This window comes from Panthera tigris, chromosome C2 (genome assembly GCF_018350195.1).
Source record: "Panthera tigris isolate Pti1 chromosome C2, P.tigris_Pti1_mat1.1, whole genome shotgun sequence".
Taxonomy (NCBI): Eukaryota; Metazoa; Chordata; class Mammalia; order Carnivora; family Felidae; genus Panthera; species Panthera tigris.
In genome coordinates, this window is record NC_056668.1 from 12,301,370 (window position 1) to 12,327,500 (window position 26,131).

Genomic DNA, 26,131 nt, shown 5'->3' on the forward strand with positions numbered 1-26,131 from the left:
AGGAGTTTTTAGTAAAAAAAAAAAAAAAAAAGAAAAGAAAAAGAAAAAGAAAAAAAGAACACATCTACTAATCTGATTAAGAAAATTCAGCATGGAGAGATTTCATTATAAACAGCAGAGAAGCATGCCATTTCTGCTGGAACCACAGCGGATGTGTCTCTTACGGTGGAGCGTGTCCCCTCTGTCACCAGGCTGAGAATATAACACAAATCTGTGCCCCTAACCGCGGCAGGGGCAGGACCCCACGACCACGTTGCTCCTGGTATAGGATTCACGGGCACTGGCACACCCTGCTGTCTTCGTCACTCAGCGAAAAGAATGGAAATGTGTCGCCAATTTAAGTGACCTTAATCAACTAGTAACCCTAGGGTTTTGGTCACTTTGGGATCTCGCTGCCGCTGAAGCGTAGCAAACAACCAACCTGCTGGGGGACCATTTTCCCCAAAACACCCCTGTGACGAGTTATTTTTCGGTATCAATTGAAAGCCCAAACTCTGATGCAATGTGGCCCTCTTTGGAGCTGGCCTTCATCAGCCGTTCTCCCCATTAATTAGCAGGAGCCGTAAGATGTTGCTAATAGCTACACATCTTGTAAACATGTTGGACTGGCCCTGCCCCCGAAGGCCCCGCGCCGTTAAGTGATATCTCAACTGGGGCTGGCAGAGCCGGAGTCCCCACCGGGGATCAGCCAAAAGGGGTGCAGCCTCCGTTCAGAATCAAAACATCGTGCTCCGAGAGCTCCCTTTCTGTCGCTGCTCCCGTAGAGGTGACCGCCTTTTGGGGGTCACACCAGCAAATGATGAGAAGGGGAACAAAAATAAAAAGAGGAGGGAGAGCAGAACAGACTTGCACTTACCCTTGCTAGGGTATGTTTCTGACAAGGCCGGGTGGGAGACCTATGGAAATACCGGTTCCTTCCCACCGGGGTGAACAGAGAGGTCAAGGCTCACAGAGAAGAAAGTCTGTGACTGTTCCTTAGTTGGCTAAGGTGGCTGGTCAGCTGCTTCATTTATTTAGTTAGTTTTTGAGAGAGAGACAGAGCGAGCAGGGGTGGGGCAGAGAGAGAGGGAGAGAGAGAATCCCAAGCCGGCTCCACGCTGTCAGCACGGAGCCCGATGTCAGGCTCGATCTCACAAGCTGTGAGATCATGATCTGAGCGGAAACCAAGAGGAGGGCGCTCAACCGACTGAGCCACCCAGGCGCCCCTGCTTTTACACCTCCCTACCAAAACAAAAACCACAGCGGTGGCTGTTTAAAAACAGGCTTGCAAAACAGCTCTCGGGTAGGAAACCGCTAAGCGCAAAGAAAGGATGAAGAGGGGAAGGCCATGTGGCTGTGGTTTGGTCGGCTAACTTTATGCTCGAATTCTGCTCCAGGACTGTGTTCAGGTTCAGGCGTTCAGTGGTGTATCAGGCAAGGGGGTGGTAGAAACCAAGCAGAGAGGAAGCCCGGAGTCGTTGGGGGTGGGCTCACCCGCTTTGCGTGAACTCTGAGTTTCAGCACTCGAAGTCAGGTGTTAGGGGAAACCCTTCTGTCCTGGGCAGACCAGGCCGGTTGGTCACTCTACCTGGAGTCACCGCCATGCATGGTTGAGAGGGACCCTAAAGACCATCTCGTCCAACTCTGCCATCTTGCATAAGAGGAAACTGAGGCCCAGAGGGGTCCATGAGGCAGCACAACATAGAGCTCAGGTCTTCCTGATAAATGATGAATATATCTATTATCATATGGGCAAAGTCAACAGAGATTACGAAGGGCAAGACAAAGAACCGGTCACCGAGTGAGGTGATGGGGGTTCTAATCTTGGCTCTGCCAAGATAGGAACCTTGGGTAAGGTCATCCCCACCTGGCAACCACCTCCCACTGACAATTTCATTAATCTGAATGACAGTCCTTTGAGGGAGGATTAACCTGCCTGTTGAACAGGGGGAAAATGGGTTCAGAGAGATCAAGTAACTTGCCTAAAGTCACATCAAGAGGTGAGATTTGAAGGTGAGTTCCTCTGACATCAAGGTGGACATTCCTCCCAGAATGACAGACGGATACGAAACTGTGGGTAACTTCCAATAGCCCGTAGCTCCCACCAAATGATTCACCAAATGGGAACGCCAGCTGGAAAAGGATTATTTTCTGGTTGAGCAGTGCAGTTACAGAGGTAACACAATCGTCACAAAATACCCAAATGATGGATAATTGAGGGATTATATATTAAGTACTGCCTGCTTCCAAGAAGGATGTAGATTAGCAAGATACACGTATCGACCAGAACTTTCATTGCCTTTTTGTCTTTGTGACAAACCCATCATCTGATAGACTTTTTACAGTGTTAAAATCACCAATTTTTTGTCTCCATCAGAATCAGAATATTAACTTCATGAGGACAGGAATTTTGTTCACTGCTATAACCCCAGGGCAAATATGCCTGGCACATAGTAGGGCCTCACTTCATATTTGTTGAATGAAAGAATGAATGAATGAATGAATGAAATTTAAAAAACGACACAAGAATGTTAAGCAATTTTATTATGTATTTTTATTTTATAACGTACTTCAAAGTTGATCACAAACCCAGTAGGGAGGAGGTTAAGATACATTTGCCATAAAAATTTTAACTAAAGAAAATTATTGAATGGGATCTTAAATAGATGTATGTGACTTTAATTGCTGTAAATTAAATACTTTTAGTTACACTAAAAGAGCCTGCTAGTTAAAGGAAGCAGTGTGAGTGTGTGTGTGTGTGTGTGTGTGTGTGTGTGTGGCTCCTGTCATAAAACAAAGAATCTTTTCAGAAAGGGAATAATGACCATAAGTTGATTTTCTAAAAAACTTAAGGGTTCATGTTGGATTTGCTTCCAGTGAAGGATTTTTTAATGGTTAAGTTCAATCTCACTTTCCTTTGTTTATGTGGTGACATACATTAGGGAGCACCAAACTGAATGGTATTATATTTTATCATTATTTTTGCCTCTCACATATTTATCAAGTATCTGGTGTCAAAACAACATTAAACAATCAGAGCTCTCCAAGCCACTTTTTTTAAAATAAATCTGTAGGTCCTTTCCAAATGATTAGCATTATTTTAATTAAAAATTACCAACAGGGGCGCCTGGGTGGCTCAGTTGGTTAAGCGTCCAACTCGGTTTCGGCTCAGGTCATGATCTTGTGGCTTCGTGGGTTCAAGCCCCATATTGGGGCTCTGCGCTGACAGCATGGAGCCCGCTTGGGATTCTCTCTTTCTCCTGCTCACTTTGCCCCTCCCCCCCATGCTGCCTGTCTCTCTTAAAATAAATAAATAAACCTAAAAATAATTTCTACCAACATAAACGAGTACTTCTGTTTTTCTAGCATACATGTTACATTCAAGATTCCTCTGATACTACAGATAAAGTGGATATGGAGCATTAGGGGTTGGGGATCTATGGGTAAAGCTTCCTATCACTTACCAAGTTCTATGTTCTCTAACTGTTAGTGCTCAGAAACGGCAATACATCTCTGAATAACGTATATCTGACAGGGGAAGACAAATAAGAATAAACCACATAGCTTCAAAATATGTTGTGAAAATAGCCTCGGCCCTTACCACACATTTGAGACGAAAAAGTAAACTATTATACAGAGTTAATCATAATAAAGCAACATGTCAGGTTTCGTGGCAGGAGATCAGAAAATCAGCTTAAAAGTAATATACGTGGGGTTTGGAGTTCGTGTACAAATGTAACGGTCTGAGAAAGAGCTTTCTGATTGGATGGTCCGGACGCTCTGTGTTAGATGCGCTGTTAACATAATGATGGAACATCTTCTTTCTTTGTGGACACAAGAGGTCTGGTACCATAAAGAATTGATTAAATCTGTGACTTTTTCAAGGCAAACAGCGCATAAAATACCCATACTACAACAAGGAAATGTATCGAAGCCAGGTTAACAGATGCATGAAACCATATGAACCCTGCTTCTTTTGGCTTAGTCTTTATGTCTCTCTAGAACGATGACTAATCCTCTTCATTTGAACAACTTCAAAGACTCTGATTTGACCCACATGGTACACATATAACAGACAAACTTAGCTCCTGCCAGCAGGTGACCAGAAGCAATAAAAAGGTGTCTCCTGATGAAGAATCGCCTTGTTGTCCAAGCTACCACGGCAGTTTCTCCAGCAGAAATCCACCCAGTCACGGCCCACTGCTCAGAGGCCAAAGGCAGCCAGTTTGCAGAAGCAAAGAAATCAGTCTAGCCTATCAGAACGCTTTTGACGGTGATCGATTTCATCCCACTGGATTTACTTCGAGAAAACCTGTCAGTTCTTGTACAACTAGCTTTGTTACCAGGCACCTTACTTAGGGATCTCGTTGCTTCCGACAGATTTTTAATTGATGGCCATGAATTTTAGAAATATAGACTCATATCATCTGCAAATCCCCATATTTATAGAGTTTTTGTTTGTTTCTCTTATCAAATTGCATTGGCTAGTACTTCCAGAATAATAGTAAATAATAGTTTCCATAGTGATCAGTATTGCCCTACCCTTGGTAATGATAGGAAAGTGCTCTTAATGCTTTTAACATTTTACCATTAAGCATTGGAATAGTTTTTCAATTAATATGTTCAGTTAATAAGTTCACATGTGAATTTATTGTGTTCAGGATCTATTCCTAATTAAAGTTTTTTCAAGTAAAAAATGATAAATTTTTAAAAAATTTTTTAATGTTTATTTATTTTTGAGAGAGAGAGAGAGAGAGAGACAGAGTGTGAACAAAGGAGGGGCAGAGAGAGAGGGAGAGGAGGGGCAGAGACAGAGGGAGACACAGAATCCGAAGCAGGCTCCAGGCCCTGAGCTGTCAGCACAGAGCCCGACATGGGGCTCAAACTCACAAACGGTGAGATCACGACCTGGGCTGAAGTTGGTGCCCAACCGACTGAGCCACCCAGGCACCCCATAAATGGCTGTTAAATATTGATAAAAAGCTCTTTTGGCCACCAAGAATACAACCATGGGTTGTTGTCCCATAACTTATCAATATCAGACTATCCTTGCATTCCTATGCTTTTTGTGCTTTAATAAACTCCTGAATTTATATGCTAATATTTTCTTTCCAGAATTATACTTAAGGATACACACTATAAATAAATAGCATGATCCCCGTCCATACTGACCCTCTACCCTTTTTGGCACTGTAGGAGAAAGGGATGCTATTAATACCTTTAGAATTTATTTGCTGAAAACAAGAAATAATAATAATCTTTGTAGCTCACACGGACATAGCCTGTATTCTGTGACAGAAGCTAGTCTAACCGCTGTGCATATATTGATGTTTCCAGTCCTCAGAGCAGTCCTGGGGGGAAACACTGCTCTCCTCCTTGTCATCGTCCCCATGTCTGTTTTTCAGATGAGGAAACTGACCTTGGGTAACTTATTTAAGGTCACACAGGTGGTAAGCGACAAAGTCCCGGCAACGGGGCATGAGAGACTCCTGCTTCGAGGGCACTACACAATACACTTCCCTTTCCAGAAGCAAGTGAGTACCGTGATGGATATTTAGACCTAAATCATGGGTCTCCTCGGGGCGCCTAGGTGGCTCAGTGGGTGAAGCGTCCGACTTCGGCTCAGGTCATGATCTCACGGTCCGTGAGTTCGAGCCCCGCGTCGGGCTCCGTGCCGACAGCTCAGGGCCTGGAGCCTGCTTCGGATTCTGTGTCTCCCTCTCTCTCTGACCCTCCCCGTTCATGCTCTGTCTCTGTCTCAAAAACAAATAAACGTTAAAAAAATTAAATCACGGGTCTCCTGTTTGTATCCCTTTCACCCAGGCAGTATTTCTAAAACAACTTGCTCTGCAATCTTTCGACACTTCTGTCTTCCTTAACCCCCAGGTGTCAGACTGAGGGTCCGAGAGACCAGCTTAGTCTGATGGCATCCTGGAAGAGGCTATATGTGTGGCTGCTCCCAGAGAGCACACCCGCAGTAACGAAGGAGAACGAAATATCCACATCAGTTTGATGGAGAGGCTGCAAATGACGCTGTCAGACACACGATGCCCTGTCTGGAAAAGCTAGAACTCGCTAGACGAAGACGCGCAACAAGGCACAGCTGCTTGATCGGGAGAAGGCTAAAAACTGGGGAGACAGTGGTCCCTCGTGTCCATCGAGCAGCCAAGGGCCAGCTCGAGGCCGAGCGTGAGTGGGGCAGTGTCTGGGAGGTGCTTTCACACCACATGTCTTCCCCCTGTCCCAGAGCCCCCGTGGCATTTTTGAAGTGTGGGTCTTGGGTTCCTTCTATTACCTGGTTTTAATTAACCTCCCGAAGCCCCTTTGTGCGGGCTGCAGTGCCAGCTGTGAGGGCCAGGAATCGAAGGCGCCTCCCTCCATATTTTTTTGGAAGGAGCCTCGTGAAGGGGCCTGATGAGCCGAGGCTGGGGGGCAGGGACTGGGAAGGAACGTTTCCTCTTTAATCCGGCATTTAATCGCTGGAAACCAAGGACAATGGAGGCTCCTCCGGCCTCCCAGAGCCTGATTCCATTTGGCAAACCCAGCCCTCTTTTGTGGGCCTCGCAAGGAGGCCCCACCTCCCCGGGCTCCACACCAGATCTGCTTCACAAGTGTCATTGAGATGAAACGGCCAGTACGTGGGGCCTGGCGACGGCCGGGCCCAGCCTCTGCGACCAGCGCTGGCCTGTCCTTCACAGCCTTTGTAACTCTGTGGACCCATAATTCCATGAAAGCTGTGCCTTAACGTCCAGGCACGTTTATAGTTGAGAGTTTTCGAAGGGAGTGCGGCCTAGTGGAACCCTTTTCTCTCTCTCTCTACCAGTTTTTCCTCAGAAAATCCTGATTCCTCTGAGGAGCTAAAGGGTGCCCCTGGCTCATAGAGATAGGAAGTTATAAACACAGCGGTACTAAAATCCAAGGACGTCTCTCAGTGACTTATATTTCTTCCTTCCCCTTCTAGTCCTTAATTAGAGTGCCTATCTAACTCTGTATGATAACCACAGCAACGATGCGAGTTTTGTACTCTGGGCGATTGGGGGGGGGGGGGGGTCAGCCAAGTATGTTTTATTATTGCTGTGTCTCCAAAACTGGTAGTTTTGATTAGCGGGTTTCCAAATGTCGGACACCGACCATAAGGACTCCAGCGAACATTTTCAAACACAGAGTGTTCAACTTCTTTCGAATTCTTTGCGTCGGAGAGATGCCAAGAAGTCTGATTACCGCACCGAAAGCGACGAACGTTTTTATGGCGCGAGAGCTCGGCCCCGAATTGCTACCTGAACTTCAAAAGAGTTGAACCAACTTCCACCGTAACCGGCTAACTCTGCGTGCAGCGTTTGGCCAAGGCCTCACCTGCGCAGCAAATTTTCATTTTAAAACACGTTGGCTAGCGACGGAAGCTGCTCCCAGGTCCGCTGTTTGCCTACAAGTGAAGTCTGCACCTTTTTCCTGAGGTCCCTCATGAAAAAGAATTCCTCCTGGGCGTGACTGCCCAGCCATCTGTCAGTAAGTGAGCTTTAATACGGCATGAAGTCCATTCTTAAAAAGATTTAAGTTCCCCAAGGTAGGAAGAGACTATATCAGGTAGAGAAATCAACTTGAGCTTTAAGATGTCACTCACGTCTAAAAATGTTTGCAAGGCTCGGCAGCCAGTGACCTCTCAAAACCAAGATCTAAGTTTCAGCTTCTTCCCTGACAGGGATCCCTCCGCAATGGTTTATCCAGCTGATGCCTGCCCCTGCATCATTGGTCCTTTTCTGTGGGGTGCGTGTTAACCTTGTAATGAAGGCAAACGACTAACATAGGGTCTAACGTTGTACCTGTGAGAAGCTGACACCTGGGGCCTTGGCGGGGGGGGGGGGGGGCACACTTCAACGAATGGATTAAGTGTTTTTGAGAGCTTGTTAGAACGTGGTTCCTACTCCCAAAGGAAACAATAAGCCCGAACTTGGTGATGGGAAACCATCATGGAACACTGAACGTACTCGGAAATTCAGGGCTGTTGCCTCTGCGACACAGGAGATCAGGAATTGGGGAGGCCAGGCAGCCTGGAGCGAGCAGGAAAGTCTTCAGAGAGGAGGCACGCGTTGTCCCGCCTTCGATCAATGACAACAGAGCAGATGTGAGAGCTGGTCCGGCTAAGCCTTTAGTGCCTGGCCTCTGTGCTCAGCTGCCCCTGTCCGTGAGGGACTTCAGTCCACAGGAGGTGGAGGTTGACAGAGACAGGAGGTGGAAATAAACGCCAATCACAGAATAAAGAGACAACTACGAGAAAGCCTGGACGACGGTGTTATGATTACAAGTCGTGAGTGGTAGTATAACGGTCTAATATTTGAGTATGGTGTTACAACGGTAAGAGCTGAGTTATTAGTGTTTTTCATAAGATTTGAGTATGGCGTTATGAGAAGTGGGCATCATTGCTATCACGAACTACTTGAGTATGGCATTAATATTATCACATTTGAGCATTAGTATCTGAGTATAATATTTAAGGAGAGCATTATAATTATGACATTTGGGTTGCATCCTAGCTGTGTGACTTCACTGCAATGTACTTGAACCTGTTTCTTCATTTGCTAGGAATTTGGCAAGGAATGGTACTTCCTTGCCTGCCAGGCTGATGTAAGAAAAATGTGCATTGAAAGATATGTTTGCATATCTTATTTAATGCAGTCCCATTTACAAAGCACGCCCACCGTCCCCTGTCTTGGTTGAACTTTAGGGACTCATTTTACGGATTAAAACACCGAGGTTAGGGGAAGTCCTGAGTCTTGCCCAAGGTCGTGGGAGCCATGGTAAACACACCTGAAGCCTACGTGTCTACGTAAAATGGTATTTTATTTTGTAGCTACGAAGTGTGTGCCAAGCATCGCGTTGGCCGTCTTTCTTAGGTTATCTCAGGCAACCCTCCCGCCTCTCTAGGTAGGAACTCAGTACTGCCTAGCGCTGGTTTATAGAATGACACTGAAGTTTGGGGAGAGACAAATACCCAGGTAAGTTGATGGCAGAGCTCGGGTCCCTCTGACTCCAAAACCTATGCTCATTTCACAACACAACCAGCCTCCGCGGGAGGTGATGGATCCACATCTTAGACGGTGATGTTCACGGGCAGGGCCTGTGTGGGGAGAGTCTGTAGGCTGCTGGACCCACCTGAGGGAGGAGCTCTCTCGCTCTCGGCAGAAAGAGCGAGCTGGAGACCACAGAGACCAACGGCATTCGGCTGTAGTTCAATCCAAGCAACAGTTTGGTTCTGAAATGTGTGTTCCCAGCTATATGGCCCACCAGCCAAAAATAAGCCCAAATCCTGCCGCTGATCACTTCATTTGGGGGGGGGGGGGCAAGAAAGATGAATCGTGACCCAAACGTGGTTGGCCATTTAAGCTAATCAGTGAAAACAGATTATTTGCTCCAGGTAACGAATCTATTTCTTTTTCTAAACCTTGAAACACACACACAAACAAGGCACGACCATTTATTAGCTTTTGAAAAACAGGTTTAATGCAAGTTTTCGTTTCTTTGTCTTTTGCCTTCTGATTCCGGTGTACTTTGTAAAACTCTAACAAAGTAAGGTAACAATTAACCAAGTAAAAAATGTTCAGGTAAAAATAAAAATACCCTCACTTCTTTAAATACATAAATTTTATTCTTCAGGTTTAGGGTTCTGCTTTTAAAAATGTACAGTTTTATAGGGGCGTCTGGGTGACGCAGTCGGTTAAGCATCCGATTTTGGTTCAGGTCGTGATCTCGCAGCTTGTGAGTCCGAGCCCCGCGTCGGGCTCTGTGCTGACAGCCTGGAGTCTGGAACCTGCTTCGGATTCTGTGTCTCCCTCTCTCTCTGCCCCTCCCTGACACATGCTCGCACACAAGCACGAGCTCTCTCTTTGTCAAAAATAAGCACTAAAAAAAATTTTTTTTATTTAATTTTTAAAAATTCAAAAATAATGGGGTGCCTGGGTGGCTCGGTCATTTAAACGTCCGGCTTGAGCTCAGGTCATGATCTCTCGGTTCGTGGGTTCAAGCCCTGAGTCAGGCTCTGTGCTGACAGCCTGGAGCCTGGAACCTGCTTCGGAGTCTGTGTCTTCCTCTCTGCCCTCCCCTGCTCGTGTTCTGTCTCTGTCTCTCTTGAAAATAAGATAAAACATTAAAAAAAAAAGAAGAAGGTATACTAAATGAATATATTATCCCCAAATTAATTTGAGCTATGTTTCTATTACCAGTTTTCATTTTCTTTACAATTTAGTGGCTTTTTAAAATAGCGCTGTTTCTCCGTGTCAATTATTACTTGAATCTTATGCAAAAAAATAAAATAAAATAAAATAAAACAAAATAAAATAAAAGTACTGTTAAAACCAAAGATGGTTTTCTTTTTTTTTTTTTAATTTTTTTTTCAACGTTTTTTATTTATTTTTGGGACAGAGAGAGACAGAGCATGAATGGGGGAGGGGCAGAGAGAGAGGGAGACACAGAATCGGAAACAGGCTCCAGGCTCCGAGCCGTCAGCTCAGAGCCTGACGCGGGGCTCGAACTCACGGACCGCGAGATCATGACCTGGCTGAAGTCGGACGCTTAACCGACTGCGCCACTCAGGGGCCCCCAAAGATGGTTTTCAAACAAACTGAAACAAGAATTTGCCTCATGAGTTGCTTCATTAATAGAGCAAGTTACAAGACACATTTTAATTTTAGTCTTAATCTGTGGGTGATTGGCTTCTGTGGAACGCAGTAGATAACAAGTCGCAGAAGTAAATTTGCCCTGGGAAAATTACATTGTGGCACAACTTCAAAACAAATTTCCTGCATTTTCAGCTGCAGGCAGGAAAGGACATTCATGGATCACAGAGAATAGACCTGTGGCCTCTGGAACGTCCAATGGAGACCCTTTGTGGGATTTATTTAGTGCCCTAGCCAAGTCCACTTGAACAAGCACAGGAATATTTTAAATAATCGAAACGGCTGCTTCCTTGAGTTTCAGAAACTTTTCCACCATATTTCAACAGCTATCAAATTACACAGAAAACAATAGCAACATTTTGCAAAGAAGTGCGGTTTTGCACGAACACATGTGTTGAAAATGTCCCGTCGGTTTTCGCCGGCTGGGTTCAGTTCGCAGTGGGGGAGTCTGGCGGATGGCCAAGGCTCTGAAGGAAAACGAGGAAGCTCGTAGGATCTGCGATTGTTTGCTACCTGTAACTGTACTGACTGCATTGGAGCACAGTGCTGGTGACGAAAATAAAATACAGGAGAGCTGTGCAATCTCCTGGGGAGAATTCAGAGCCTGGGGAAGGGCCAAGTCTCTCTGCGGTCCCGTCTCTGCCAAGTTCATTAGGACACCGTGGCTTGGGGCCCCTTCCACCCGTCTGCCAAGCAGTGATGTGGCTTTGCCCACCTTTCCCAGTTCAACTCCCCAGTGGGAAAGAGAGGGGGCGGAAGCCCACGGGTGACGGGCACACCAGGTGAGCACCTAGGTTCACGCCAGCCTCGGGCCCTGGCGGGAAATGCACCTGCTTGTCTTGAATGCCTGTGGCCTCCTCCTTTCTCATCCGGGGTACCCTTTCTCCTTCCCAGCTCGGTACCTGTTGGAGGAGCGCCAGGCCCCAGGCCGCCTCTCCTGGTGGAGGGAGCCCCTCCGTGTAGCGAGCTAACCAGGAACACTCTTCCCACGGGCTTGGTGACCTCCCATTCTGAAGAAACAGTAAAATACGAGATGGCCGCACGCAAGTTGTAATAAAACAGGCCTAGCCCGTGTGGACAGAATGGAGAGAGTGGATTAAATAACCTCTCAGAGCCTCTCAACTCTCCAGTTCTGTGGTTCTGACAAGCAAGAGTTTAACAGGGTAAAGATTGCTTTTTTTTTTTTAATGTTTTTTACATTTTATTTATTTTTGATAGACAGAGAGAGACAGAGCACAAGTGGGGGAGGGGCAGCGAGAGAGGGAGAGAGAGAGAATCCGAAGCAGGCTCCAGGCTCCGAGCTGTCAGCACAGAGCCCGACGCGGGTCTCGAACTCACAAACTGCGAGATCATGACCTGAGCCGAAGTCAGACGCTTAACCAAATGAGCCACCCGGGCGCTCCAAGATTGCTTTTAAATAGAGAACCCCCATCTGGCTTCCTGCCCCCTGGCACCAGCCACACTCCAGTTTCTCAGCTAGAAAATGCCTGCCCTTTTCCCTCTCCAGCACTTACGCCCTTTGTCTCCGAGTGTTATTATTTCCTTCTTCAAACTGTTTCTCGAGTCTTTAGCTTCTCCGTCCAGTTATTATTCTTCCCACACGCGTTCTGTCTCCTCCCCCACCTCCTCTGGTCCTCTCTTAGGACCATTAATATGAGACCAGCTTACCCTGCCTAAAAAGTCCTGGCATCCCACCATTTCTCTGGCCCCAGCCGCATCCCTCCCCGCTGTGCCGCCCCCCCCTCCACCCCCACCCCTGCTCGCCTGTCCAGGGTGAGCTCTCCCCAAATCCAGTCAATCCTTCCTCCGGTTCTGAGCTCGCCACACCCTGCTCGCTCCGCCAGCCGGTTCACTGGCACAATTTCACTTCCCGGCAAATCCTTCTTCTTCCCCACACCTTCCCAAAGGTTTCCATCTTAGTTGTGTCCCCCTGAATATCATAGGTTGAAGTCTTAGCCCCCAGAACCTCAAAGTGTGGCTGTCTTTGGAGAGAGTGTCTTTAAAGGGTTCATTAAGTTTAAGTGAAGTCATTAGCATGGGTCCAAATCCAGTAGGACTCTGTGTCCCTCTAAGAGGAGATTAGGACACAGACACACACAGAAGACCACGTGAGGACACAGGGAGAAGGCGGCCACCTACAGGCCATGGAGAGGGGCCTCAGAAGACATCCATTCTGCCGACACCTTGATCTTGGATTTCTAGCCTCCAGAAGAGTGAGAAAATACTTTCTGTGAAGTCCCCCGCCCGTGGTACCATGCAGACTAAGTCACCAGTGTTGTCTGTCCACGGGGGGACTCAGCTCAAGTCCTCCATTTTCTGACTGCTCTTGTCCGTCCTGTCCCCGCTTCCTCTGGATGTCATGATGGAGCCCTGCAAGCCGAGCAGGCAGAGAAGCGAGGGTGTGACAGTGATGAGAAGCCGTGACAAATCGGCAGCAAGGAGAGACCCTGGGTCCAGGCTGGGTCACGAGTCATGGGCGTCGAGCGTTCCGAAGATAGGTGGCAGGTGGAGATCGGGCTGAGCAAGGAACCGCAGTTGCTGGAAATGACCGGGCGTCACGCCCGGCGGTGCGCTCATCCACCAGCTCTTATCGAATTGCATTTATGCTCAGTCCCCTCAGAGGTAGCTGTTAACAATTCTCTAATGGCTCCACTTGTCCGGGCACCTCCAAGTTACCACACTCCCTACCCAGGACACAGAAGCTTCCAGCCGGGCAAGGGAGAGGAGATTTGTCAAAGGGCTCATCTATTCAGGGCTACCAGTTGAAGACGGGGGCTGAAAAAGAGAAGTTTAGGGGGCACATGAGGCTAATTTGTATCCCAGTGATAGACATTTGGGAATACAGCAGAGAAGAAAAACAACGCCCTCCGCAAGCTTACCGAGTCATGGGGGGTTGGAAACGCTCCAGAGGCTCCCGTAACAGCACATCTATTTCCACAGAAAAGTAAAGAGAATCCATGGCCCATCCCCAGGCTAGCTTGCAAAAGTCTACTTTAAAGTTAGAAATGGACCGAATAAACGTACATCTTTCCTACAGCATAACTTTGCGCAGTCATCACAAACAAAAACAAGCAAACAAACAAAACACCAAAAACCCTGAGGTACCCTTGATGATAAGAAATCGACTTCAGGAAAGTTAAGAAAGGAACCCGGTTTATTAACAGGATGCATAGTATGTTTCCCTTATGTAAAAGTATGTTTCCCTTATGTAAATGCATACATGCATGTATGCAAATGTATATGCAAATGAATGTGCATAGTACGTTTCCCTTATGTATATGCAAATGAATATGCAAATGCATATATGCAAATGTATATGCATAGTATGTTTCCCTTATGTAAAACACACACACACACACACACACACACACACATGCCCACACGTGCTCTTGTATAACAGAATAATTCTGGAAAGTTACACAAGAAACAGGAAGCATTAGCTGACTCTGAGTACATGTATATACACGTACACGTTCACGTACAGGGGAACTGAAAGACTGGGGGAAGAAGAGAACTTACTTTTATCGTATTTCCTTTTTTACTATTTGCATTTGTATCACATGTATTACTTTTTCAATACTAAAGCCCATGGTTCAAGTTTGCTTGGGGAACAGGAGGATCACACCGTCTCAAAGCATCACCCCACAGATTACTTTTTAATTGCAGAAGAAAATTTAACCTGATGTCTGGGTGAGGGAGAATGTGTTCAAGCATAAAAGCAAAAAGAGACACTCAACCCCACTCCATACACACATAAAACAGGTGTGGCTCACACAAATTCAGATTTTCTTTTCCATAAGAAAATTCCCCCTCAGGGGCGCCTGGGTGGCTCAGTTGGTTAAGCATCTGACGTTTGATTTTGGCTCCCCGTTTGTGAGTTCGAGCCCACCTCAGGCTCCATGCTGACAGTAGGGAGCCTGCTTGGGATTCTCCCTCTCTCCCTCCCTCCCTCTCTCTCTCTCTCTCTCTCTGCCCCTCTCCCATGTGCATGCACACACACACTCACTCTCTCTCAAAATAAATAAATTAAGCTTTAAAAAAATTCTACTCTAAGTCCAACAAAAGATAAATTACAAATTACGAAAGATAACTACTATGAACATGACAGTGAGTCAGTATATGTATTATATAAAAGCCTAACACAAGTTGCCTTTTTAAAAAATAAGACAACAGGAAATGGACAAAGGAAAAAGATATTTCACAGGGCGGATGGATGGTAATAGGAACAATACAAAAAGAAGTCTTACCCCATCGTCCATCAAAGTAATGCCAAGTGAAATGAGATTGTATGTTTTACTTTCCAAAGTAGCCAAAAGTTGAAAATTAGGGGATACTTAAAGTGACAGGCACTCTCACCGAGGCTGGTGGAAACATAAATCAGTTTAAACCCTCAAAAGAGAATCTGGCCAATGTACATCAAGAATTTAAAAATAGTTCATACACGTCGACTCACTAATTCCATTTCTATGACACTGATCTAGAGAAATATGCCACACGCAGCTGAAAATTTATATCCAGGATATTTATCACATCATATTTATAAGAGCAAAAAATCAGAAGGCATTCAGATATCGAGTAACAGGGAAATAGTTATTTGCAATACATCTGTACGATAATGTATTTTGCAGCCAATAAAATCAGGATTTTTTTATTAGATTGTAAGTCAAAAAGCAGCAAAAAAAACCATTCAGTATGATCCTCATTTGGACTTTTTTAAAAATATTTATTTATTTTTGACAGAGAAAGAGAGACAGAGCATGAGCAGGAGAGGGGCAGAGAGAGAGGGAGACACAGAATCCGAAGCAGGCTCCAGGCTCTGAGCGGTCAGCACAGAGCCCAACACGGGGCTCAAACCCACAGACCGCGAGATCATGACCTGAGCCAAAGTCAGACGCTCAACTGACTGAGCCACCCAGAAGCCCCAAGGACTTTTTTTTTTTTAAATAAGCATTAAAAATGTGAACATTATGGCTTGCTCAGTCAGTAGAGTATGCAACTCTTGATCTCGGGGTTCTAAGTTTGAGCCCCACTTTGGGTATAGATTACTTAAAAAAATAAAAATCTTTAAAAACAAATGTGAAAGGTTAGCAATGATTATCTCTGTGTAGCGGGATGACATGTGATTTGTATGCTATTTATACCTCTGAATTTTTCAAACTTTTAATATTCATTTTGTAATACGAGAAAGGTTTACATAATAATGGTAATAACAACATTAAAGCTACTATTTACTGGGCATTTCCTATGTGCCTGTCACTATGGCAAGCACGTGACCTGTGTTACCTCCTTTATGAATAATCTTGTGTCTTAGGGATTCTTCTTACCTCCCCTTTGCGGAGAAAGAAACTGAGGTCAGAAATCAAATGAGGCATGGGGTGCCCAGTTGGCTCAGTCTATTAAGCATCCGACTTCGGCTCAGGTCATGATCCCGTGGTTCGTGAGTTTGAGCCCCACATCGGGCTCTGTACTGACAGCTCAGAGCCTGGAGCCTGCTTCGGATGCTGTGTCTCCCTCTCTCTCTGCCCCTCCCCTGATCATGCTCTGTCTCTCTCTGTCTCAAAAATAAATAAAAACATTAAAAAAAAATTTTTTTTAAGTGGCAGTGCTACCAGAAATGTGCTAGAAAAAAGTTTTTTGAATTAGAAGGCACAGTGACATGATAAAGTGAGCATATTTTACGGTGAGCGGACCCCTAGCTGAGTCCTTCTAAGACCCAATGCCTATCATTAAGATTCTGGCCAACACAATCGAGTGAAGAAAGCCCAGGAATGCAGTACATCCAAGAGAAAGAAAGCAAGCTCCATTCTCAAATCAAAAGTTAGGTCCAAAGATACTTGCTCAGAAAAACACCTGGTTCCCCATTGTGTTTTCACTGTGATGTTTGCTGTCATCGAATCTCCCTTTCTTCTCTTCCCTCCGTCGCTGTCTTCCCTTCCTTGCTTCTAACTTAGCCTCTGGAGACCAGGGTAGCACTCCTGTCTCTGGCCCCAAACAAGCTTGTACCACTTCGCATTTGTCTCCTGGAGTCAGGAACGCTCCTGGGAGCCCTCGGGCACCCCCTAGGGGAGTCGGCCAGCCTCTCAGAGAGCCAGTAAATGTGGTTTGGTTTGCAGAGAAACATTGCCATCTAGTGCAAGAAAAAGCAATATTCCCATCTCTTTTCCGGAGCTAAGAGGGTGACTAGGGATTGAACGTGTGTAACGCCATCTCGCTTTTAAGCTGAATCACGCTTAAACTTTCCTAGAAAAAGTTCTGATCATCTTGTTTCCACGTTGAATGTTGTACTTCAGTGAACCGAAGGAAGTGTTATTGACAACTACTTTCCTGTGGAAATGACCAGAAATCTGAGCTAGAGAGGAAATGAAATGAGGAGAGAAGAAAGGTGTCTTCACTTCATGATCAGTTTGCTCTCTCCTCCATCTTGACTGGTATTTTTCCCTTGTGTATGTACATACTATGACCTGTCGAAACTTCACTTAGCCTGGCCCCATGGGCTCAGAATACATAGGTGCTCATATTAGCCAACCTTCCTGGTATTCTGGATTAGTGATCTCGTTTTGGAAATATGCTATGAAGAAATTATTGTCAAAATAGAGGTGAGTCGATGACCCCAAATCCAGAGGAAAGGCTTAAGATTTATGACAATCACATTGGGGTGACAAGCACCATCAGCTGTGTCCCATAGGCCTTGGCAAAGCAAGCCTTAGAAAATTTTGAGTAAAAATAAAGGGAGGTGTGGGCTGAAGAGGGAGGACCACATGAGGGAAGGAGCCCAGATCACTATGTCACCCTGGAGCAGGGTCACCCCCTTCCGGGAACACGTGGATTGAACAGGGACAGGCTCGCTCCACAGAAAACCCTTGAAATTGAAAGAGTCTGTCAATTCCAATTGCTTTCTCGTGAGTTATTAGGATTGGAATCTTGGTCTCTTAGTTAATACCGTTGGGGACACCTTTCAGTCCTGGGTCCCTGCCTGCCCCCAGTGACTACGCACAAGGAGAGAAGGAGACTCGGAGGAGGACGATCCTGAGACCTTTGTGGACAGCACCACAAGTTCCTAAAGCAGAAGGAAAATTTAAACCAGGAGAATGAGCCTCATCCAGGGAGAGCCCCCACCCCCACCCCTATTCTGCCCTGACTTGTTCTTGTGCACAGAGAGGGACATGGCCTGGCCCTGCTTTGATGCTCAAGGTTTGCTGTAGGGCCGGGTGGGTCTGTAGCGGCCGAGCTTCAGGCTGGGATCAGCCCTTCCCACCTCCCGCAGTGCCTGTGGAAGTGAGATCACCGCCTACTTCAGAGCCAAGTTAAGAGAGAACCGTTTTCTAGAACCTGGCTGGCCTCCCCTCCCCCAGCCCAACTGATCTGCCCCGGTTGCCGGGCACCTGTTTACCTTACGGATGGAACCCCCCGCAGCGTTCTGAGCGGTCAGCTGTGGCCCGTGGGACGCTGGCACTCAGACGCAGAGCCGTGGAGCCCTACGCAGCCCTGGAGGGCCGGATGCCCTCCACCGGATCCACTTTCCAGCTAATCCCGGAGCAGCCGTGGGTGCGCTGCCGGGGATTTCCGGGAGCTTGAGACACCCCGTGTTTCCCCGGGCGATCCCGGTACGAACTGCGGTGCCGGCTTTGATCGCGAAGAGACGACACGCGACAGGAAGCGTGAAGGCACTAGGCCAAAGGTGTCCTGCCCACGGTGGAGTCTGTGGAGAAGGCAGGGAGAACCTTGGACCGATGACACAGGCCGATGACGCGCTCAGGCTGCCCGGGGTGGAGGCCTGTCCCCCCACGTTACAAATCTGGTGCTTGTCGGCAACGGATACAAACCTGAGCAGGTCGTCCCTTCGGGACACTGTCAACTTCCTGAAACAGGCACAGAAGAGCCAGCCCCCTCAACGTTTCCAAGTCACGGGGGGGAACCCCATCTTAAGAGCATCGGAGAAGGGTGGAGGGCAAGTTAGGAAGAAAATAACTGACGATCTTCTTGATAACACTCATTTTCCACAAAGCCCAGAGCCGCTGGACCAGGACATTTCAAGATGGAAGCAGAGAGGACAAGAGGAGGGGGGAAGAAAGCCTGGAGCAGGTCAGCCCTTTGCCTCCTCTCCTCCGAGATTACCCGAGAAATGGTGGGAACTGGGAGGAGGCTGAAGAGAGGAGGGAGCAGGAAAGGGCGATCACCCCGTCCATCCGTCCATCCGTCCATCCGTCCCAAGTGACCTGAAGGCTGTCGCTGATGATTTTGGCCTCAACGCGCCCCTTCAGAGTTCCGACCAGGAACATCAAGAAGTCGCCAGACAAGTGTGGGAAGAAAAGCAAACGAACGAAGAGCTTACGAGGTAAATAACGAGTCTCCAAACGGAGGAGGCATCTTTGCGGCGTGAAAACTCACAGCTCGAAAGGGAGATTCAGCGGCTGAAGCGAAAGCTTCAAGTTTTGCATGAATTATATCAAGAACACATCCTGCCGCCTCCGAGAACGCTGTTTGGGGAGGAAACGCACGGCAATCGAGAAGAAACTGTCCAGCCTGCGCAGAATGGGCGCGCCTCGTGGCAGATTCGCGGCCTCTGCGAGAAGATGGCCAAAGACGTCTGCAAAGAGTCGGAGAGAAACACCTGCTGCCGCGTCCAGGGCACCCTCTTCCGTGAGAAGAGAGCTCGGAAGGCGGGCACTGTGCTGACCAAGAGAAAGCTGGAGGAGCTGAGGCGATACGGTGATTGCGACAGGCACCTGCTGGCCAACATCAGGTCCAACTGCCAGCCTTGCCCAAGCGGCCCTTCTGTTCCTGCTGCTCCCGCTGCCGCCCGTAGAGCCCGGAAGTGTCAGGGGGCCCCCTGGGTCGACGGGCCCCCCAGGAACGAGGAAGATCACACCGTGAGGACTCGGGGATCCGAGGCCTCCTGCAGGTTTGACTCAGCTCACAGCACAGGGGGCTTCGAGAATTAGATCACATAACGATTGCATTTTGACTTAAATGAAAGGGCCACTACTACTGTAACCGTCACTGAAATCTGGCCTGGATGCAGACGGTTGCAGCAAAAAAGGCCATTTCTGTACGGCGTGAGAATTTTTGTGTGCCCTTTTGAAACGTGTGTTAAAGCAGGTATTAAAAGTCTGTAGAAGTAACTTAATATTTACCTGGATAAATTTTGACTATTTTTTAAAAAACATTAAAAAAAAAAAACCCTAAACAACACCCCATGCAAACTTCATCATATTTTTAGTAGATTATCCCGAAATTCATAGATGAGTTTAGGAAAGTTTAAATTTTGCAGCCAATTTTTAGATTTTGGGTTTTTTTAAAAACTTTTTTGTTTCAAAATATTGTTTGCTGTTTAGATGTTTCCAAATTTTATGCAGTTAAAGTTTTCCCTTGATGGCAAACACACACACACACACACACACACACACACACACACACACACAAATGATAAAGCGGTACAAGGCTCTCTTAGTTGGTGTGTAACAGAGGACAGTATAAAAATAAAGCTGCAAATTCATTACTTTTTTTAATTTAAAGAAAGAAAACTCATGCTCACACAATTTGTACATACACAGAAGCTGCCTAACTCACAGACACACAAAAGGAGAAGTGGCTGATACATGGGACAAGATTCCAACAAGGAATTGTCATCCCGAATGGCATGGAGGACGAGCGTGCTGAAGGCTGGGTTCTCGAGCTACAGGCAGGGGTGGCGGAAGGAGACTGCCTGGGGAGATCCCCCAGCCCAGCCGCTGCTCCCAACCCTGGGCCTGGAGACAGGAGGGCAAACGGTGTCACCCAAGCCCAGGGAGCAGCTGTTATCACGGAGGTAAAGCTGAGGAAAACCGGAACCGGAACCGGAAGCCAGCCCCACCCCTCCCCTCCTGTGCTCCCATTTCCGGCAGCCACTCGCTGAATCCGGAAGTAGGGCCGGGGGGGGGCCCCGAGGGGCACACGCAGGCCAGAAAACGGCCCGGTGTGAATGCGGAGGAAGACCCGCACACTTGGGTCTGTTCAGTGGGCCCAGAGGTCGCACCCCGGCCTGCGGCAGGTCCAGGAGGAAAAAGGAAGCAGAAGGCAGCGATGGCGGAATTGGAGCCGGGGGGAGAGGACCAGGTGACAGCCGAGATCTCAAGGCTTGAAGCGGTGGCTGGGCAGGCTCCTACCTCGGCGGAGACCTTCTGGCTGTGGCCTGAGCCGGGCCTGACCCATGACACAGCGTCCAGGGCGGCAGCTTCAGAGCCCAGCGCGCAGCCCGGCGGCCCTGGGGCCGAGGTCCCTGAAAGCGTCGAGTCCCAGACCGGGACTGAGAAGCCGCCCTCGATCAGCTGGCGGGGCTGCCGGAGTGGGAGCTTCGCCTGTGAAGCCTCTGGCCTTTCTGCTGTGTGTGATCACTCCCACCTCGGGGCTTGTTTTGTGGCTGGATCTGCGTCCTCAGGTTAGGCACAGCCTGGCGGTTCGGTGTCCGACTCCCCGCACCACCGCGTGCTAGCTGTGTGCCCTCGGCCAGGTCACCGAACCTCTCTGTGCCTCTGTTGCTCATCTGTGAAATTCGATTGCTAGTCCATAGTACCTGCCATACGCCGTTGGCGGGAAGCCATGCCACGACAGCGGTGAAGTGCTCGGGACAGTGCGCAGAGGGGACCCCGTGAGCACGCTTGCCAGCAGCAGCAATTTTCCTCTTGACCAGATGGAGCTCCCGGGTGGTGAGATGAGCCATCCACAGTGAGGCAGGCGTGTGGCGATCCAGCCTGCTGGCCGGGGTGCGGGAGGTGCAGCGGGCCTGGTGCCGGTGGGTTGAGAGGGGTGTGATGGTGGTGCGCGGGCTGGGTACTCAGGGAGCCGGGGCGGGTCGCCGCAAGAGGTATGGCAGACACAGGGAAGCTGGTGTGGGTCCCCAGGCACTGTGACTCCCTGAGCTGTGGGACCCAGGCTTCGCCAGTTTCCCTCCCCCAGGCACTCAAGAGTGGGGCTGGCGGAGCCTGCAGTGTTGACAGCTTTTAGGGGGCGGAGCTGGGCTGGGCATCAGGTCGGTCACCTGTAGACGCAGACAGAGACCATCAGCCCAGGTGGGAATATGAGTGAAACCAGTTCTCTAATGACCTCCAAGCCGGGGCACAGGTGGGGTGGACACTTGGCATTGCTGGGAAACTGTGGGTTCTAGTTTCTGGGCTTGAATATCCCTTGTCTATGTCCTTCTGTGCCTGGAACTTCCCTGCTGCCCCTGGGGTGGCCTGTAACAATTACGGTTGAAGCCTGACCTTTCCCTACTGGGCTGATTTAAAAATAGCACGTTCTCTTCCTTCCACTCAAATGGCCCCATTCCTGAATATTCATCAGGGCAGTGGGCATGGGAGGAAGATAAATGGATCCATACTATACTGGGAGTGGCCGTCAACCCTCAAGAACATTTATATTTTTCAAAATGCTGGAATTTGGAAAGGTTGCAAGCAGTGTTTTTTCTGTTTCCAATACCTCTCGTTCATCTCTCTCCCCATCTACCTCTCTGCCCCTCTCCCACCCTCTGCTGTCTCCCTTTTAGAGAAATTTCTGCTACCCAAAGTTATGCAGCAAGAGGAAGAAAGGGAAGAAAAAGGTGTAATTAGAATTTTTTTTAAAAAAATGTACTGCCCTTTAATTTCTACCTCCTCAGAAATTACTCTTTTTGCCCTTTGAGATTTGGTGGGGGGTGGGAGTGGGTGGGTTATGGGAGGTTGTCTGAGCTTCCCTAAAGTTTAAAAAAATTTTTTTCTTAATGTTTATTTATTTTTGAGACAGAGAGAGAGCATGAGTGGGGAGGGAGACACAAAATTTGTGTGGAGACACAGAATCGGAAGCAGGCTCCAGGCTCCGAGCTGTCAGCACAGAGCCCGACGGGGGGCTCGAACTCAGAAACCGTGAGATCATGACCTGAACCCAAACCGACAGTCTGTCGCTTAATGTACTGAGCCGCCCAGGCACCCCATGTAAAAAAGTAAATCTTCAAAGTTCTTATCATAAGAAAAGAAATTTGTTTGCATGTTAATGCGTATTAACTACACGTACTGTGGAGATCATTTTGTAATATATACAAATACTGAATCATTGCTGTGCACCTGAAACCAATATAATGTCGTAGGTCAATTATACGTCAATTTTAAAAAATGGATACCTATATCATATCGTGCTCAAAAGTAATTATAGATATATTAAAACTCAAATGTGAAAAGCAAAACTTTAAAATGTTCAGAAGAAAATATTTAAAAAATCCTTATAACTTCAGATTAGGAAGGCCTCTGGGACCAGGCTGCCTGGGATCCAATCTGAGCTCCAGGACTCACAAGCTATAAAGAACCTGGGCAAGTTACTCCCTGTTCTCTAGTTTCCACACGTGAAAAGTCAGCATAATAAAGAATTTTATGGAATCTCTTCCAGAACTCTCCCCCATTTTGTTTGTAGGTCACGGCAGCAAAGAAGGAATCCAAATGAATCCAGTGGACAAGATGGAGAACTTTACCACATTTGGTTGTAATCCCATGTGTCTCAACTTCTCCCCTGAAAGTTACATAAGTTAAAAACTGATCTAAAGAATGCTCTGCCGTGCACATCAGTCAGGCTGATCCTGACTTCAAAAGGCAGCAGCAGCAAAGAGGGCTGTAACCTTAGCGGTGACCATCTTGCCAAATATAGTCGATACATTTTAAATCACATGAAGTTCAGTTCAAAACAAGTATGCTTCTAACCTAAGTGTGTTCTCATAGATCCTCACTGATGCTGATATTCTTGGCTTGGGAGGCACCGGGAGTTTTCTAAAGAAGGCAGGACCCTGAACAGAGTTGAGGAGGCAGGTGGCCATAAGATTATATGAGCCAAGCTGCCACAGGGATTTAACTACTTTTGACCATCCTAAATGAAAGAGAAAGGAGAGGAGGACAGGTGTAGGAAGTTTAGATCATTTGTATCCAAACAGGCAGGGGTTTTTTAGAGACTCATAAAAGAAACTACCTCACAGGGTTGTTGGGGGGATTACAAGAGTAATATGTATAAAGTGTCTAAAACCACCTGACACTTAAGTGCTTTACGGGTTTTTGTTGTTATTGGTTGGTGTTGTAGCGGAATGACACCTGGTTACAAGAGATAGGCACTCTTACCACACCTGGTTACAAGAGATAGGCACTCTTAATTTGGCAAATCTAAGCCTAACAAAAGCCAGGAGGCACCTGGGTGGCTTAAGTCAGTTAAGCTAAGTCAGTAACTCTGGGCTTCAGCTCAGGTCATGATCTCACAGTTCATGGGCTCAAGCCCCGCTTCGGGCTCTGGGCTGACAGCTCAGAGCCTGGAGCCTGTGTCCGATTCTCTGTCTCTCTGCCCCTCCCCCACTCAATCTCTCCCTCTCTCTCTCTCTCTCTCTCAAAAAGAAATAAACGTTAAAAAATTAAAACAGAAAGATAAACTTAAAAAACTCAGAAATGTTAATAATTAAGGGAAGAAAGGATACTGAATCCTGGAGGGTAGCAAAGAAGGAAAACAGCAACAGAAAAACACACTAAAGAAAGGACAAGAGTTCGCAGTCTGCTCATCAAACACCAAACAAGGGTCAATGAATTGAATTGCTCGATCAGTCACTTCATTCGATCATTTCATCTGGGTCCCGCTGCCAAACGCCCCCCCCCCCCCCGGCCACCAAGCATCAGCTGCGCAAGGTGTGTTTCTGCCTTCTTTCCCCCTGCTACACTTCCATTTCCATTTACGCTACATTTACATCCTGAAATGTGCATGCCCCATGGGTGTCCAGTAAAAATCAGTTGATCAAGGAACAAAATCTGCAACCTGGATGCTGCAGATATGGCTCAGATGACGTGTTCTTCCTCTATTTGCAGGCACATTTTCCGGTAAGATGCCACAGAAATCAGACACAGTGAAACCAAGTCTTCTCGGAGGTCCGGCAGACTTTGCCAGACTTTCTTTCATGCTGTTCTTTTGCTGTTATACCCCCCTTTTCATTAGAAAATGTATTCTTGTCAGGGCACCTGGGTGGCTCAGTCGGTTAAACGTCCGACTCTTGATTTCGGCTCAGGTCAGGATCTCACAGTTTGTGGGATCGAGCCCCATGTCAGGCTCTGTGCTGACTGCGTGAAGCCTGCTTGGGATTCCCCCCTCCCTCTCTCTCTGCCCCTCCTTTGGCTCGTGCACTCTCTCTCTCTCTCTCAAAATAAATAAAAATAAACAAAAAAAAAGAAAATGTATTACTGTCATTCTAACTGTATCAGCCAGTTTAGCACATTTGCAGCATTTCCTGCTTTTGCAAGGTGGTATTTAAAACACCAAATTAAAAAAAAAAAATCCTGTGAACCCTGACCCTGAATTTCATTTCTGACTAACCAACTAGCAATGTTGCCTTGTCATCTAAAGTTAGTCGGGTTCCAGGAGTTTGTAAAAACGTTATTTTGGACAAGTCACACAGGTGGGGGTTTAATGATTTGAGCTTGGTATTTCCTCCCCAATAAACTTTAAGGATTTATAACAGACAACCAAATCACAGATTCGAAGGCTACAAATTAGGGGCAGGGGAGCGGTCAGTCAGAATTAGGACAAGGTTGAATAAGGAGTGCAGGTGGCCCTTCTTGCCACCCTCTGTCTAGTTGAGCTCCCCTCTTACCAAGATGAGATGCTGGGGTTGTTTTTGTTTGTTTTTTTCTGGTTTCACCTATCAATGTCTGGCTTAGAAATAAATTAATCTCCTCTTGCTTCATGGGCAGTGCCTCTAACAGACATCAATTTTTTGTTAATGGTTTGAAACTTCTAGGGAGAAAGGGAGTGTGGACAACCCCTCTAAAATAACAGTCTTTCAAGGTGTCAGTCAAGTATTGGGACGGGCAGGTTGGAGGTCTGAGTCTGGAAGAATCAAGTGCTACCAGTAGGTGGAGCACTTGGCCAGAAATTCATGGCGGGTATTGGGGGATATGGAAGATGGAGAAGGCTGCCAGCTTAGCGGTCCAAGCAGGTCAGGGCATGTCATGGCCCAGATAGTTCAGCAGATATCAGGAAGCGGGTATTTAACTAGATGAAACACAAGACTAACAGTGAAGAATGGCGCCACTAAGGTAGGGGCAACCCTCGCCGGTGAGTTCTACAGGTACCCTCTCTTGGACGATGGACCCAATCTTTACCGCACACCCTCATAGTCCTCTGAGCCAGGGCCTTCTCCATCTGGCTGGCGGACACCCCAGAGCGCACCATAGTGTGGAACTGTGGACACCAGCCACCTGCACTTCGGCAGGCAGCCAGGAGAACGCATGGGCTTGGTGAGGACTCAGGAAGTAAGGCCAGTGAGTCCTCTTCTTTTTTTTTAAGTGTTTATTTTTGAGAGAGAGACAGAGTGAGAGTGGAGGAGGGACAGGAGAGTGGGAGACACAGAATCCGAAGCAGGTTCCAGGCTCTGAGCTGTTCACACAGAGCCCGATGTGGGGCTCGAACCCACAGACCGCGAGATCATGACCTGAGCCGAAGTCGGACGCTTAACA

The 26,131-nt window shown here is 47.4% G+C and overlaps 1 protein-coding gene across 1 annotated transcript in view; it reads left to right on the forward strand.

The window, feature by feature from the left end:
• Nucleotides 1-20,709: 20,709 nt before the first annotated feature.
• The window catches only part of CC2H21orf62 (chromosome C2 C21orf62 homolog), a 33,770-nt gene continuing 28,348 nt past the window's right edge, over nt 20,710-26,131 (forward strand). The window contains exon 1 of the mRNA XM_007090421.3: nt 20,710-21,420. The gene's annotated coding sequence lies outside the window, so the exon portion shown is untranslated. The remainder of the gene's footprint in view (nt 21,421-26,131) is intronic.